The 12,367-nt window shown below is 37.4% G+C and overlaps 1 protein-coding gene across 6 annotated transcripts in view; it reads left to right on the top strand.

The window, feature by feature from the left end:
- Positions 1 to 12,367, top strand: part of PCCA (propionyl-CoA carboxylase subunit alpha) — a 353,831-nt gene that overhangs the window by 111,770 nt on the left and 229,694 nt on the right. The gene's annotated exons all lie outside the window — the stretch shown is intronic.

The raw sequence follows: 12,367 nt of genomic DNA, 5'->3' as shown, positions 1-12,367 counted from the left end.
TATCAATAGATACTGTCAAGTCTTCATTCAAAATATCTCCCATATTCACTACTCACTATCTTGACTACCAACACTCTCCTCCAAACTACCATTGTTCTTGCAGGGACTATAATAGTTTTCCTACTTCTTTTCTTAAACACTTCAAAGCCATTCTTCACATAGCAGTCAGTGTGATATTTTAAAACTCTAAATAATACAGACACACCCCATCTCATCCCACCCAATTGATCCCAGCTTTAAACCCGTTAATGACTTTCCATTGCACTTAGATAAAATTAAAATTCCTTACTGTGACTACAAGCCCCAAATGATTTGACACCTGCCTTTCTCTCCAATCTCATTTTATACTACTCCCTTCCCTGCCTACCATACTTCAGTCACACTGGCTTTGTTTTTTTAAATTTATTTATTTTTGGCTACTTTGAGTCTTTGTTGCTGCGCATGGACTTTCTCTAGTTGTGGCGAGCGGGGGCTACTCTTCGTGGCTTCTCTTGTTGCGAAGCACGGGCTCTAGGCGCACGAGCTTCAGTAGTTGTGGCTCGCGGGCTCTAAAGCGCAGGCTCAGTAGTTGTGGCGCACGGGCTTAGTTGCTCCGCGGCATGTGGGATCTTCTGGCACCAGGGCTCGAACCCGTGTCCCCTGCATTGATAGGCGGATTCTTAACCACTGCGTCACCAGGAAAGTCCCTAAACTGGCTCTCTTGATTACATCAAACTTCAGGGCCTTAGAATAAGATTTTTTGGGGTGGGGTGGGAAGCCTGGAATACTCTTGCTGATACCTTCACATAGATGGCTCCTTGTAGCCTTTCATATCTTGGCTTAAATGTCATGTCTTCAAGAGAAGACACTCTAACATTACCACTCAGTAATTCTGTTTTATAACTATATTCCAAATCTCTGCAAAGTACTCATGCCTTTTGGATATTTTTCTTGTTTTTTAACTTTTTCCTCTGTGTTATTTTGAAAATTTTAAATCATACAACATTTTGAAAGACTTTTACAATGTATACCTATATACTCAACACCAACACTCCACTATTAATCTTTTGCTAGGTTTGCTTTATCGCTTATCTATCCATTGGTTAACCATTTTAATTTTGGTGCATTTCAAAGTACATTGCAAATATCAGGATGCATCCCACTAAATACTTCAACATAGATGTCTTTAACTTAATTCAGTATTTGTATACAATTTGATTATCTTGAGGCAAAATTTATATACAGTAATATGAACAGGTCTGAAGTGTGTATTTGCTGATTTTGATATATGCATACCCACCCTGTGTAACCCAAAACCCCACTAAGACGTTGGACGTTACTGTCACCCCAGAAAGTTCCCTCATACTCCTTCCATGTCAGTATCACCCCCTCAGATTTAGAGACAACCTGCTCTAAATTTTTATACTAATTATTTGATTTTTAAAAATTCAGATAAAATTTAAATAGTATAAAATCTGGCCTCTCAAAGTGTACAATTCAGTGTTTTTTAGTATATGCACAGGATTAATGAACCATCACCACAGGCTAATTCCAGAACATTTTCATTACCCCTAAAAGAAACTCTCTATCCATTAATATTCACTCCTTGTTTCCTGGCCCCTGACAATCACCAATTTACTTTCTGTTTCTATGGATTTACCTATTGTGGATATTTCATATAAATGGAATCATAAAACATGTGACCTTTTGTATCTTTTATGTTTTCAGAGTTCATCCATGTTTTACTATATATCAATACTTCATTCCTTTTATGACCAAATAATATTCCATTGTGTGTTTATACCACATTTTGTTTATCCATTCACCTGCGGATGGACATTGGGTTGTTTCCAGCTGTTGACTATTGTAGGTAGTGCTGCTGTGAATATGCATATACATGTATATGTTTGCGTACCTGTTTTCAATTATTTTGGTATGTACCTAGTTGTGGAATTGCTGGTTTCGATGGTAAATCTATGTTTAACTTTTTGAGGAACCTCCAAACTGTTTTCCACAGTGGCTGAATCATTTTACATTCCTACTAGCAATGTATGAGGTTTCCAATTTCTTCACACCCTTGCCAATACTTGTTACTTTCTTTTTTCTTTCTTTTTTTTAAAAAAAATATTATGGCCATCCTAGTATGTGTGAAATGGTATCTCACTGTGCCAGACATTGGCAGAATGGATAAAACACATGATCCAACTCTTTGCTGTCTATGAGAAACTCACTTTAGATCCAGAGACAGAAATACATTAAAAGCGAAAGGATGGAAAAAGATATCCCATGCAAATAGTAATCAAAGGAGAGCTGGGGTGGCTATACTAATATCAGACAAAACAGACTTAAACTAAAGCCTAAAACTGTCATAAGAGACAAAGACATTATACATTGATTATTTTAAACATATTGACTATTATAAACATCTATGCACCAAAATGCAGAGATGCAAAATATATGAGGTTAAACATTGACAGAATTGAAAGGAGAAATAGATTGTTCTACAATAATAGTTGGGGACTTCAGTAGTACAATTTAAATACTGGGTAGGATATCTACAGAGAAGATCAATAAAGAAGTAGAGATCTTAACACTTTAAACCAATGAGACCTTATTGATATATATATAGAACACTCTACCCAACAATAGAATACATATTTTTCTCAAGTAATTCTCTATTAAAAGGAACAGTGAAAGAGTGAATGATTGAGTTATGAAGGATATTTAAAGGAAAGGAGAAAATAGTATCAAACTAGAACAGTATCTCATAAAGTATGTTCCTTGTCCAGCAATATTCCTGGGACTTAGTTTGATGTGGAAGTATCCGCCTGCCCCTTTTATTGAATTATCTTGATGGGTTGCTCTTCTCTTAAAATAGTGTGGGGCTCCCTCCATTAAGTAAATTCTGTCTTTGCAAATGTTTGCTTTATGTTCATCTCGTTACTGTTTTATAGTAAAATTGACCATGGGTTAGTTTCCTTTGTATTTCTTGTACTTAAGACAATGATCATCACATAGTATATATTCAGCAAATGGTTATTCAGTGAATGAACCAAAATAGAAACTTATATATAAGTATGGAAATGAAGTAAGTGGTCATACATTTTAAAGGTTTTTTTTTTCATAGTGTTCATAGATCATGATTTGACAATAATTTTCTCACTGTTTTTCCTTAATCTCCAGTTTTGTAATGGAGATGCCTGGGAAGAATAGGAATATTAAGTAAACCATGATAAACTCTCAGCAAATAGATAACTAAAAAGAAAAATCTAGGGCATCCCTGGTGGTGCAGTGGTTGAGAGTCTGCCTGCCGATGCAGGGGACATGGGTTCGTGCCCCGGTCCGGGAAGATCCCACGTGCCGTGGAGCGGCTGGGCCCGTGAGCCGTGGCCACTGAACCTGCGCGTCCGGAGCCTGTGCTCCTCAATGGGAGAGGCCACAACAGTGAGAGGCCTGTGTACTGCAAAAAAAAAAAAAATCTAGAATTATTTAAGTAAATTTAGTATGTGGTTGTTAATGACTATAGCTCATCAATTCATATAGGCTGTCCTTGGATTCACTAGGCAGGACTAAAGGAAGTTTTTAGGAATCTAAGATTTAAATGTATGAGAGTCTTTTCCTGAACCTTATTGCCTTCACAGTAAGTGTTGACGTGATATCTTCACATTCTTTGCAAGTTATGCTCTCCCATATGCCTTGGCCTCTGACTCTGATAAGTGTATAGGAATTGCTTTGTCTCTTCTCTGCCCTGGCTATTTTTTTCCTTGTCCTTTGCCTCTTCTTCTCATCTTCCTTTTGGCATGGTATAACGTTAAAAGAAGGTTGCTCTTTTTTCTTTCTTTTGTATAAAAGAACAAATTTTTCATGCTAAAGATGGATAGAAATACTTAGCTAAGCCCTGAAATCTTTTATTTTATTTATTTCATGCTGCTTAGAAAACTTTTCACATGTAGTATATGACTTTGTGGTTAAAGATATATTGAGGAAGCCTTTGAAAAGATATTACAATTTATACCTTTTTCATAATCTTAAGTAACATTAATTTTCCAATTTGGTCCTCAGTAGAAGACACATTTACTATCTATCTATCTATCTATTTATTTATGAGATTTATTAAGAAATGCCTAAGGTTGAAGAAAATGGTGTTAAAGTATTCTTTGTAAAATTCATTAAAGAATGAGGTTTTTATTTTGCAGTTTTCCTATTACTGAAGTAATGCAGTCATTTAAGGTTAGAATGATAGTCCCTGGGAGTTGGGAACGTGTATTCCGTGTCCCTTCTTTCGTTCCCATTGTCACTTGGGTACTTACATTTTCTTTTATTACTCCAGTATATGCATTTTGGGTTTAAGCATGATTTCACAAGTTCTCTCTCTGTATTTTACCATGTCATATTTGTTTCCACTGCCTCCCTCTCTTTGTTTTATTGTAGTTCATTCTTGCATGCCTTTTCTTTTTTTCTGTTACTCTATTGCAAAAGGCTCTGCGTAGTGTTCGGACGCTAATGTGAAGACATTAAGACTGGTTTTTGTTTGGAAACTTTCTGTCTGTGAACCCATTCTGCTCTAATCTATACACTGACGTGTGCTTGATTTCTGATCCCTGGATCAGAGTTAGGGATCTAGTATTTTTTATTTGCCCTAATAGAGGGAAATATGTAGACCAGATCAGTTTTTCCCAAAAAAATGTAATTGCCTTTCTTTGCCACATTAAAACAAAATACTGTTATGTATTGGTTTACTTTCTTATAACACAGCTTGATTATATCTTTATGTGTATAATGTTAGTTCATTCTTATTTAAACTCAGTGTATTTATATAGTTATTTATATATTTATGTGTGCATGGCTATCTTAGGAAAGGCAAAATATCCTGTGTCCACTTCACCCTTCTTCATTTTCCAGTGGTTAAAAACTCAGTGATAATAATATCACCTACACATACCTTTGTTAGAGGTTGTGTATATCTGTGGTAGTAGTAGATACGAATAATTCATAGTTGGACTGCAACACATATATGTTTACATTCTAGCTACTGGATAATTATGGACCGCAGATAGATACAGATATGCATCACCTCAGTCTGAAGTGTGCTAAACCAAAGTTATACCAAAACTAAATTGATAATGATAAAACTAAACGAACTATATAACTAATTTGTAATTAAAAGACAACAGTAAAAAGTGGAAAATTATGACCAAATAAACACAACATGGGAAATGCATTGATGATGGAATTTATTTTCCCAAATTTCTTGGAACTATCTCTTTGTATTCACAATAGGAACTTTTCAGCGTAGCCAAGTGTTGCATGACAGCCAAATTGCCCAGTAGATTTTGAATTACAGTTCCTCGGAAAACTTAGTAATGTGCTAATTTTTATTTGAGTCTATGCAATTGTCATTAGTTTATCAGAGTTCCAGTATTTCATATTTTTATTGCCCTTCGCATGTGACCTTAAACGACAAAAATTTACATTTTCTTTATCCTACATGTTTACTTCCCATTGGTAAGATTGTGGGGTGGGGAGGAGTTCTGTGCCATCTGAAACGGCCTGGATCACAGAGGCAGGAAGTAGAGGGGTCTCGATTTTGATCAGCAGTGAGGCTTTCTCTGTGGCTCAGCATTCACTATTATATTGCGTTATGTGGTTTTTCCATTTGCATATCACTGTCAGCATTTCCTAAATCTTGAATTCATCAGCTTTTCTCCATTTATCCTACTGTTGTCTTTGTTTAAGCTAGTGTCATCTCTTGCCTAGATCACTGTAATAGCCTTCCAGATGTGCTCCTCTGCCACAGATTGGATACCTGTCTTAGAAGCAGACTGGAATTTTATTGGGGAGTATTTTTGGGACCAACACATGTGAGGGAGTGAAAGAAACTGGATTGAAGGAGAAGTTGAATTGAGTTGAGATGCAGACTCAACAAAGGCCTTAGCTAATCCTAGAGAGAATTCTGCATACTGGTTGGTCTTTTATAGTTGTCTCAAGTTGGGCATATCTTGGTTTTTTCTAGGTTTTGGCAATTATGAATAGAGGAGCTATAAACATTTGTGCACAAGTTTTTGTGTGGACGTAAATTTTCAGCTCAGTTGGGTAAGTATCTAGGACTACAACTGCTGGGTCACGTGGTAAGACTATATTTAGCTTTAGGTAGGATCACTTTTCATTCCCACCATCCGAGAGTAAGCTTCCTGTTGCTCTGCATCTTTGATAGCATTTGGTGTTGTCAGTATTTTGGATATTAGCCATTCTAATAGGTGTGTAGTAGTATCTCATTGTTGTTTCAATTTGGATTTCCCTGATGACATAGGATGTTGAAGATCTTTTCATAGGCTTATTTGAGTTTTAAGAGCTCTGTATATTTTAGATATAAATTCTCTATCAGATATGTTTTACAGATATTTTCTCTTAGGCTGTGACTTGGGTCTGCATTCTCTTAAGAGTGTTTTTGCAGAGCAGAAGTGTTTAATTTTAATAAAGTCCAATTTATCAATGTTTTTCTTTCATGGATTGTACTTTTGGTGTTGTTTGTAAAAACTTATCGCCAAACCAAAGGTCACCTAGATTTTCTCTTATTTATTTTCTAGACATTTTATTGTTTAGCATTGTATAGTTGGGTCTACAATCCGCTTTGAGTTAACTTTTGTGAAATGTATAAGGACTGTGTCTAGATTCATTTTTTTGCCTATGAATGTCCAGTTCTAGTACCGTTTGTTGAAGAGACTGTCCTTTCTCCATTGAGCTGCTTTTGCTTTCCTGTCAAGGATCAGTTGACTGTATTTGTGTGGGTTTATTTCCAGGCTTTTTATGCTATTCCACTGATTGATTTGTCTGTTCTTTTACCAATATCATGGTGATTTTATTACTTAGCTTTATAGTAAGTCTTGAAGTTGGGTAATGTCAGTCTTTCATGTTTGTTACCCTCTTTTAATATTGTGTTGGCCATTATGGGTCTCTTGCTTTTCTATATAAATGTTAAAGTCTTTTTGTTGATATACACAAAATAACATGCTGGGATTTTGGTTGGGATTGCATTGAATCTATAGATCAGTTTGGGGAGAATTGGTATCTCAACAATATTGAGTCTTCCTATCCATGCACGTGGAATCTTTCTCCATTTATTTAGGTCTTCCTTAATTTCATTTATCAGCATTTTGTAGTTTTCCACGTATAGATACTGTACATATTTTGTTAGATTTATGCCTAAGTATTTTATTTTGGAGGGGGCTAATGTAAATGGTGTGGTGTTTTTATTTTTATTTTGTATTATTTTTTTTTTGCGGTACGCGGGCCTCTCACTGCCGCGGCCTCTCCCGCTGCGGAGCACGGGCTCCGGACGCGCAGGCCCAGTGGCCACGGCTCACGGGCCCAGCCGCTCCGTGGCACGCAGGATCCTCCCGGACCGGGGCATGAACCCACGTCCCCTGTATCAGCAGGCAGACTCCCAACCACTGTGCCACCAGGGAAGCCCGGTATGGTGTTTTTAACTTCAAGTTTTAATTGCTGGTATTTGGGAATGCAGTCAACTTTTGTACGTTAACCTTGTGTCCTGCAACTTGGCTATAATCACAATAGTTTTAGAAGATTTGTTTTGGTGGTGGTTGTTGTTGATTCTTTGAGATTTTCTTCATAGACAGTTTTATTTCCTGCTAATGAAGTTGTATTTCTTTCTTCCCAATTTGTTTACCTTTTTCTTGTCTTATTGCATAAGGTAGGTCCTGTAGTAAGATACTGAATAGGAGTGGTAAGAAAGGACATCCTTACCTTGTTCCTGATCTTAGGGAGAAAGCATCTAGATTCTCACCATTAAGTATGAGGTTAGCTGTAGGTATTTTGTAGATGTTCTTTATGAAGTCTAAGAAGTTTCCTTCTATTCCTAGCTTGCTGAACTCAATGACTGTTGGATTTTGTGAAATGCCTTTTCTGCATCTGCTGATATGGTCATATAGTTTTTCTTCTTTAACCTATTGATGAGGGAGATTAACTGGTTTTTGAACGTGGAACTAGCCTTGCATACCTGGCATAAATCCCATTTGGTCATGGTATAATTCTTTCTGTACACTGTTGCATTTTTCTTTTCAGTCATTTTATTTTTAAACCTGGAAATTCCATTTTTAATTTCTAAATATTTTCAGTTTCTCTCCTCATCATGATCTTTTTCCTTTAACTCCGTTCCCATGCTTACAGTGTTTGTAATTACTGTAATTTGTAATAGGATTGTAATAGCTGTTTTAAGGTTCTTCATTTCTGGGTTTGTTTCTGTTGACTATTTTCCTTCTGTGTGGATCACATTTTGCCTCCAAACATGTCTCTTAATTTTTTATTGGATTGTAGACATTGTGAATGTTAAATATTGTATTTGGATTTTCTTATTTCTATTTAAAAGATGTTCAAGTTTATTTTGTTTGATAGATAAGTTAATTGATGATCAGATTGATACCTTTTAGACTTTTTTTTAAAGCTTTCTTAGGGCAAGTCTAACATACCTTTTTTGTGGTATTCTGATTCAGCAAGTATATGTTAGGCTATCTCTCTTTACCTTCTATACTTCCTATCTGTGAGTTCATAATTTCTATTTCATTATACATCTGTGGTTCTTACATGTATGGCTTATTCATCCATGTAAACCCTTAGCGTTTTAGGCAGGAGAGAGAGGTGATCCTATATTTATTATATATATATATTTATTAAAGAAATTTTGCTGACCTCTTTGTAGTTTGATGGGACCAATTGTACTGGTAGGGGGCTCTGTTAGGAGGCTACTACAGGAGTCCTATGAAGAGATTTGGTAGTTTGTATTAAGTACAGTGATAATGGAGATAAAATTGGAGAAATTGGACTTGTTAAAAATAAAGACTTCATAAGAGTTGCATACCATCCAGCGGTTGTACTCCTAGACATATGCTCCAGGAACCTCTTGCCCAGTATTCCAAGCAACGCCTACAAAAATATTCATGGGAGCACTGTGTGTATAGATCTGAATGTTCACTCACAGTAGAATGAATAATGCTTCAGTATGCTTATACCGTGAAATATTTCACATCAGTAAAAATAAATGATTTGCAACTACTGAAATTAATTAGTACATTTACTTAGTGATTATTATTTTTCATGTTATTCTTCAGGCACTCTTTTAGCTACTGGAGAAGCAATACTGAGGAAGGCAAAAAAACTGTATCTTCATTTTTTAAACTCATTTTACTTCAAACAATGTAGAAATTAGTTAAAGCAAGAATCATTAATGTTTATTATTACTATTGGTTGAAATATTGAGTGTAGGATATTCACAGTTTCCAAGTTTCCAGTCTACAGATCATTTGTTAATTGCAAATGGAAAATGTTATTTCATGAGTAAATTTAATGGACACCATCTTATCAAGTAATCAAACCTAATTTTATGAGGAAAAGGACAAATGGACTTTTTTTTTTCCTTTGCTTTCTTGTGTAATTTAAGACTGAGTGTATAGCATCAGCTGTAGAGTATTAAATTTTTAAAAAAATTCTGACTCTAATAATGAGAAAACAATCAGGTAAATTCAAATTGTGGACCACTCTATACAAAAACCACCTTGGATTTTTCAAAAATTCCCCTCCCCCAACCCAAAAAGGTAAGTGAACTGTTTTACATTAAAGGAGAGTAAAGGAATATAACAAATATTAATATAATGCATAATACTTGTATTTATAATTTTCATCTGGGGATTTCCTTCCTGTCTGTCTTAGGCTTTTTCCCCCCTGATTTTTTGGTTTTCTCTTCTGACTTTCCATTATCAGAGCCTGTTCTGCCCATCTAGAGGACTGTTTTACTCTCTGAAACAACTTTCATTTCCTTTTGCTTTGAACCTTTTCTTTAGGGAAATAAAGACCTTGTATAAGTGTTTCCTAATTGTTTTTTTTTTAAATTATTTTTGGCTGCGCTGGGTCTTTGTTGCTGTGCGCGGGCTTTTCTCCAGTTGCGGCGAGCGGGGGCTACTCTTCATTGCGCTGCGCGGGCTTCTCATTGCGGTGGCTTCTCTTGTTGTGGAGCACAGGCTCTAGGCGTGCAGGCTTCAGTAGTTGTGGCATTCAGGCTCAGTAGTTATGGCTCGCAGGCTCTAGAGTGCAGGCTCAGTAGTTGTGGCGCACGGGCTTAGTTGCTCCGTGGCATGTAGGATCCTCCCGGACCAGGTCTCAAACCCGTGTCCCCTGCACTGGCAGGCGGATTCTTAACCACTGTGCCACCAGGGAAGTCCCCTAATTGTTTTTAAAAGAAGACCAAAAAAAAAAAAAATCACAACTTCTTTTTGATCCTTGAGAGATTTCTGGTTAGTGCCACCAAATTAGGAATTAGGACATTTCCCAAGAAATATTTCACTTTTTCCTTCTTTTTACTTTTCCTTCTCCATCAGTCATTATAGTCTATGAAATTTTTATTCAGGAAACTGTAGGTGAAAAAACTACCTAAGATTATTATATGACTCATGATTTTTATATCATTAAGATGTCATTTCATCAGCCTTTAAGTTATCAGTTTATGCCACCCTGTATAGGAGCAGGTTTTGCTTGAAGGGGGTTGGGTGGGGGGGGGGGTTATGTAGTGTGTGTCTTGTATAGCTCAACATGGTGCTGTTAGTTGGTCAAGAAAAATTGTTTCTTTAGGCTTGGAATCCATAACTGTCACTAAATGGGAAAGCACCTAAGCTCCTAGAGGCTTCCTTTATTCCCCTGTCATCCATATCCTAACTATCAACACGTCATGCTGACTCTACCTCTGAAACAACCTTCAAGTCTCTATCTTTCTCTCTCTTTCTCTGTATCTACAGCCAAGTCCAGGTTACAGCTCGCTCTCTGCTGGACCACCACAAAGCTTCCTTATCAGTCTCCTTTCTCGCATCTTCGACCTTTTTCTTTCTTTCTTTCTTTTTTTTTTTTTTTTTTTTGCAGTACGCGGGCCTCTCACCGCTGCGGCCTCTCCCGCCGCGGAGCACAGGCTCTGGACGCGCAGGCCCAGCGGCCATGGCCCACGGGCCCAGCCGCTCCGCGGCATGCGGGATCCTCCCAGACCAGGGCACAAACCCGCGTCCCCTGCATAGGCAGGCGGACTCTCAACCACTGCGCCACCAGGGAAGCCCTGTTCGCCCTTTTTCAATTCGTACCTTGCAGAGCAGCCAAAGTGATCTTAAAAAATTAGGACTACATTAGGTCAATGTCCTCTCCTATATAACCTTTCCAACTTGTTCCTTCTGTCAGGAATATTCTGCCATCATTGATTTTTCAGAGGACTTGCTCTAGCTTGTCAATTTAAGTCTCAGTTTAAATATCAGTTTTCTCAGAGAAGCCGTTTCAGGGAAAAGTAACATTAATCATTCTGAATCACATCCCTCTGTTGTTTTTATTGTAGCAACTATCACCACTTAATGTGTTTCACACACACACAAACACCTAGGTGCATGTATATTTACATATAGTTCTCTACTAGATACCAAATATAGTAAGTGCCACAAGAGCAGATAATTTTCTGAATTGTTCATCTTTGTATCCCCTGGAGCCAAATCTGTGTTTGGCACAAAGTATTTATTCAGTGAATATTTTTGAGTTGATGAATGAGAATTTGATGGTAGAGTTAGAAAGAGGATTGCTGCTTATGGTAGAAAGTAAGACATACTGATTGCTGGGAGGAAAGGAAACCAGAGAAGTTATCTTGTCCTGCAGTTAAACCTGCCCTTCCTTGAAGGTTGAGTACAGAAAAGTAGGAATAGAAACCTTTTAGTACTTTGGTACTAAGTTTCTGTTTTTTTGTTTTTTTTTTTTTTGTGGTACGCGGGCCTCTCACCGCTGTGGCCTCTCCCATTGCGGAGCACAGGCTCCGGACACGCAGGCCCAGCGGCCATGGCTCACAGGCCCAGCTGCTCCGCGGCATGCGGGATCCTCCCGGACCGGGGCACGAACCCATGTCCCCTGCATCAGCAGGCGGACTCCCAACCACTGCATCACCAGGGAAGCCCTAAGTTTCTGTTTAAAAAAAAAAAAATTTGAACATTTTTCTCACATAGTACTTAGTAGATATCTTTTTGGAAGCATCATGCAGAAGGGAAATAAGGAATGGAGACTTTGTGCATGTTGGAATTGGGGTGTTAGAAAGAGTGGGGCATGTATCTCTGGGTCTGGGAGGGGAGGTCAGGTAGTGGGGAGTAGGCGTTCAATGAGAGGATGGTAAAGGTGAGGAAATATCTGTGAACAGCACTAGGACCTGAGGGTTTTTTGGGTTTTTTTTGTTTTTTAAGCCATCTTATCATACCAGGAGATTCGTCTCCTTTTAAAAACCTTGGAGAATTTTGTTTTGTTATGATAAGGAAGGTTGTTCTGTTTCAAACATACGTCAACTGAAGAATATAAAATTAAAGAAATG

The sequence above is a fragment of the Monodon monoceros genome, unplaced genomic scaffold (genome assembly GCF_005190385.1).
Source record: "Monodon monoceros isolate NGI ecotype Baffin Bay Population unplaced genomic scaffold, NGI_Narwhal_1 Super_Scaffold_8, whole genome shotgun sequence".
Lineage (NCBI taxonomy): Eukaryota > Metazoa > Chordata > Mammalia > Artiodactyla > Monodontidae > Monodon > Monodon monoceros.
The sequence above is the reverse complement of the archived record's forward strand: the minus strand, read 5'-3'. Positions and strand labels throughout refer to the sequence as shown.